Here is a 6,000-nt window from a genome sequence, read left to right as displayed (position 1 = left end):
GCTGTCCGCTATGTTTCATGAGGTGCTGTAGAATTATTTCTTTGTTCGATGTGGGAGAAACGAAAAAAGAAGATGTGCGTTGAGTAAATGTCGTTTTAGAACAGAACATTTCTTCCTATTTTAAGAACTTTTATTTCAACATCAACCCCTGGAGTATTCATTCACGTAATGAAGTTCCCTCTGCATTTATGAAAATGTCAACATTACCCTCCTTTTTGTACTATACTATTATATGTTTATCCGTTTGGCCACGAGAATTATTCACTTTTTCCGGAAAACTTTTTCACTTTATTTGAAAATCAACGTTTAGCCATTAAAATTCCGAATACAACTTCAGGAATTTGAAAAACACCTAAAACTCTGTTTTCACATTTTTTTCACTTTCAATATACACAAACAATCTAATATCTTTTTGCAAAAACTATAACCAAATACAACTCCATCTCAACTCCAACTTTAAAAATTCCAAATAAAGTAAAAAATATTTGGTTTCCATGACCAAACACCTACTTAGATGTTTGACAATTTTTAAGGACTCAGCTCAAACAATTGCTTGATTCTTCATTATTACAATAAAGTTGATTAAGCTGATTTCTAGTATTATGAAAATCTCTTGATAATATTATATCATGGCAGCGTCTAAATTGTTCTAATCTCATTATTTGCCACACACTTCTATGGATGGTAAAGTAAAGGTTAGCAGGAAAAAATGATTCAAGAAACGTATCATCTTCCTCCAATTATTTGTTTTATTGAAAATTCAAATCCAAATATTTATTTAGTAGGTAAGTACAAAAGGGTGTGGGAAATAAGATACGGACAGGAGAGTATCCCAAGCACGCCAAACAGTTGAAAAATGACCCCAACCCAATTTGCTCTGTACAATATATCTTCCACCTTTGAAAGTATCGCCTAATCGGACGGCATGATAACCTCCACGTCGATAATCATTTGTACCTTCATCTTCAGAAGTACAATCATCACTGCTCTCTTCAATCTTTGATCCTCCATTTATTTCCACTTAAACACTCAATTGATTATCTAAGCCAATAAATAAAGTGGATTGTGAAGTTACTCTGAAGAACTTTTTTTTTTTTAATCTATGTTTGTTTATCTTCCCAACTAATTGAAACTTTGTTTGGAGGTGTTCTTGAAATTGCTTAACAATCTTCACTACTCACTTCAATCTTTGATCCTCCATTTATTTCTAGTCATCCACTAAATTGATTATGTGGGCTAATGTATAAAGTGGATTTACATTGTTTGATTTGAATTTTTTTTTTTTTCGCATAACATACTCTCACCTTTTTCTCATTTCCTCTCACCTACTCCGACCAAATCCACCTATAATTTCCCTCTCCTTTCACGTGTTAACTTTCTTTCATGGCAGCTGACACAATTGACTGAAAATATTTCTGGAAAATCATTACAGTTTCAGTTTTTTTTTTTTTTTTATCTTTTATTTTATTTTTTATGTTTGATTGTCAAAATATGTTACAAAACTATTTTCCATCAAGAAAGAAGAAAACAAGTTTATCATAATTACTATTCGCTTTTCAATTATTATAAATTATCAATACTAAAAAAGTATATCATAAACACTATTCGATTTGCTAATATTACTATAATTCGCTAATAAATATTCTTCCCTAAAATATTTTTCAGCATTCATCAAAATGTCAAAAATTATATTTTTGAATGATTTTTAAGTAATAAGTCACAAAATATTTTTTGAAGGGTGTCTACAGTCATGTAATATCGACGACACCCTCAGATTCATGCTAGACTCATTCCTTTACACTCTTTTTTTTCTTCCAAAAATTTCACCCGAAATTTGGTACCTATTAAATTCGAATTCACGTTGAGTTATCTCATATAAAAGGTAAAACGCTTACTAACGACGACAACTCTATACCCATTCCTTTATATCTAACAAACCATTCTTACTACTTAAATTAAGGGAACAATTAAGAGTTTAGTACCGGTATTTATTTATAATTAGTTTAGTACTGGTATTTATTTATAATTAATGAGACGAATGCTTGAAAATTGGTTGTGCCCATGCAACCTAACTTCCCTGTGACACACTTCTGACTCGGCACTTGCCTTTTTTATTATTCTTTTTGACAATCAGATATTTTTTATTATTCTTTTTGACAATCAGATAAGAATAATATCTGGACAAGCACATAAAGTATAAAACTTAGAACTCAAGATCTGTGTAGTATAAAACTTGAACTCGAGATCTATGTACTTTTGGAAAATATTTTCAAATTTATTTTATCAAGCAACAAGGGAGGAATATAATACTCAAAAGTTTGGGCCTGTACTTTTTCAATATTTTGCGATTAATAAGATTAATCAAACATTTACTGGTAATTCTTTACTCATCTGATTCACATTGTATGTCTCAAATTTTGCATTAAAATTAATTATGATTCCATGTAACTTTTTGTAGTATATGTTCCAAGGGAACACTCTCTTAGTGGAGTGAATTGTTTACACAACATTTTGAAGTAGAGGAAACAATCGAAACTATGGGACCACTCATTCATCTGCTTATTTTCTAAATAATTTTCCAATTACTCAATATGTATATAGTTGCTAAGAATGGGCAAACATTGCTAAAATCTTGAGAAGAGATCAATGTAATTATCTTAAGATGTAGGATTTTTATTTAATAACTCGAAATTTGAAACACTTATACATGCGAGAGAAAAAAAAAATAGAGCAATCCTATTTCGAACAAGATTTTAAAAAATAGACAATGAACTAAAAGAAACACTGATAAGAGTAGTCGGTATTAGAGACCAATCTCCTTCACAAGACATAAATATGAAAATATGGAAATAAATAATCTAAATAGAATGGCAGTTTTGTAATTAAGAGAAGCATGCAACGTTGAATTCAAACTTCCCTTTTCCCCCTAGGCTTGACCACAACTTTTTATTTCTGGATAGAGACTTGTTCTTTTATTGTTTTTTTTTTTTTCTGAAAGACTTGACCTTGGAAATTCATTGGGTTGATTAATTCTGTATCATTCCATAACTAGAAGGTAGACCATAGACGCGCACGTTTTGGTAAAGTGAATGATACACTTGCCATCACTATTTCCACTGGAATTGTTACTAGGATCATATATTTTTTCTAATTTCTTGCAACTGTATTTTACTTTAATTTCATTTGTGTACATTTAAAGCTGAAAACTGCATTACCAAAAAAATGATAACTGAGTATAACTAAGCCACATGCCATCAGGGGCGGATCCAGCCCTTCGGGTGTGGGTTCAGCCGAACCCACTAGTTTTTATCCGAATCATGTATTTGTATTAAAAATTTTGTCAAATATGTACAAATTATTAATTAAGAACCCAGTAACTTTAAAGAATTAGAACCCCGAACCCACAAGCTTCGAATCCTGGCTCCGCTTCTGCATGTCATTGTGCATGCATAGAGACTAAAAAATATACAACTCAATGTTTTTAACAAAAGACCCCTTCTATTACCGATACTCCCATTAAGCCGACTGAAAATCATTGAACATTCCAATCTTGGACAATAAGAGGATAAATACTTATTCAAACCGGGTGTTTACATCAAAGTACGTCATGTAACTTATTGTAGTTAAATAAATTAATGAAGAAAATATATACATTTGTATATTCATACACATGGCATGCATTCATTGATTTGGTGTAAACACCCGCTGTGGTAATTTTTATACCAACTGTAAGATCTTATGTTAAGCACCACCAAGACCTTTGATCAATAAATTTGCCATTGCAATGTAGTTGGAACAAAATGAGGCTCAATCAGGCCTGTCTTAATTTTCTTTCAAATAAATTAAAGTGACAATCAATTTCTAAGTGTTTTAGTCTTTTCATGCGATATCTAACTAGAAGCAATTTGAATAACACAAAAGAGCTGGACAGGTCTAGAAGTAGCAACAGCCAGTCAACCAAGAAATCTTAGCAACGGCAACTGTCACTGCCACACTCCTATGATAAGATTCATCATACTTCTACTAACAATATGTTGTTCTCCGATTTTCAGGAGATCAAAGAACCATTCAATTTAACTACATAGCCTACTACAAATCTTTTGGTATTTGGGTAAGCTGCCCAATTGAAATTACAACAAGCAATGAGCTGATCTGCCCGCCCGCTTCTTTTTCCATTCTTATCTTTTTACTTTTTAAGTATTCAACAAATAATGTAAAATCATATCGGTTGTAATAAAGCTGAGTACGGAGAAGTAAATCACTTTTTGTAAACTTTCTCGTATCATGGTGTAACTGTTGCTGGAAGATGAATAAAATGCAAAAATTTTTTAAAGAAAATATCCGTTGTAGTAATGTTATAATATTAAAATATATTATTTGTTGTGGCTATAAATCGACAAGAAAGTGGTCATTATACTTTGGTGTAGCTCATGCCACGATCTACCACTAATTACTTATAACTAAGTCTTAATTTTGTGACCATCAACCAGGGGCGGAGCTACTTGGTCCCGAGGGGTGTCAAGCGACACCCTTTCGCTGGAAAATTATGCTGTATAAATATGTGAAATTCTGATTTTATACATATATGTACTACTATTGACACCTCTTGTAATAAGCTGAGGGCTTAGCCGAGTGGTTAAGGGGTGTCAAAGGTTCAGGCTAACAAGGTTGCGTCCCAGTTCTGATGTGCTTATGTTTTTGTTGGCTTTTTCGCGTGTTTATTTCTTTATATTTTAATACCCCTTAATAAAATTCCTGGCTCCGCCACTGCCATCAACCCACGTTTTACAATTTTATTATTTTACCACCTTGTTATTTATTCAATGAAATGTGTTCTATTTGGTGGAGTCTTGAAATCAATAACCAGAATTTGTTTTATACGACGTTGTTGGAGTGCTTTATCTTAGAGAAGACAAGTCAAGAAGATTATTGTTATACCAATGAAGGTTTGTTGCAATGAAAATTTGAATCTCACCAAATAAAGCAAGACATCCGTGCCTCGGCCTAAAAAATTATTTTTTCTTCATTTATTTTACAATTGTAATTGTATTTTTCACCAACAATATCTAATGACAAAAGATTTATACTTATTTTAAGTAGACCTAGAATTAGACCTAGAATAGACTTACTTATTTTAAGTGGACCTAGAATAGACTTTAGACATGAGATTAGTTGTTGGAAATGATGTATCTCGATCAATTTACCATTTGTGAGCTGTAAAATGACATGACCCCAACTATTAATTGCATGTCATTTTTACACAAGTATACTCAACAGAAGTAAGTTCTTGAATGACTAATAACTCATTTTTGTACGCTTGTTAAAATTAATAACACATATTTGACAAATGTTTATTGGAAAGAATTAGTATATACCTAATTTTCCTTCTTGTATTAAACAAACAAAAAAGAAGGTTGGTAAAGCATGCAAGAATGGAAAATGGTGGAGAATGTTAACAACGGAAAATTAAACGAAAACCGTGAATTTGTACAAGAAGATGAACTGTGTAGAGTAGGAAGAAGAGAGAGAAAAAAATCTTATTTCATTTATGTTCAAGTCAAAATGCGTACAATAAATGCTATACAATTAAGTAGAAAGAATGGGCTCAAGCATTGGGCTTGACCCGGTACAAATAAAATAAAGCCCAGTCTACTTCACATTAATCTGAGCTGGCCTGTATAAGTCCAAAACCCCCCTTCAAGTTGGAGGGTGGGAACACACCCAACTTGGACAAGAACCATGATGAGCAGCACCAGGAAGAGTCTTGGTAAACAGATCAGCCAGTTGAGTTGCAGATGAGTTGTGAGCTAGAGTAATAAGTCCTTCAGCTAGCTTGGTTCGAACCAAATGACAGTCCAGCTCTATATGCTTGGTCCTCTCACGGAAGACAAGATTTTTAGCAATATGAATAGCAGCCTGGTTGTCACAAAACAAGGGGATAGGAGAAGTGGAACATAAACCCAAATCAGCAAGCAATCTATAGAGCCAAGTGAGGTCAGC

The sequence above is a fragment of the Lycium barbarum genome, chromosome 8, assembly GCF_019175385.1.
Source record: "Lycium barbarum isolate Lr01 chromosome 8, ASM1917538v2, whole genome shotgun sequence".
Classification (NCBI taxonomy): Eukaryota; Viridiplantae; Streptophyta; class Magnoliopsida; order Solanales; family Solanaceae; genus Lycium; species Lycium barbarum.
The sequence above is the reverse complement of the archived record's forward strand: the minus strand, read 5'-3'. Positions refer to the sequence as shown.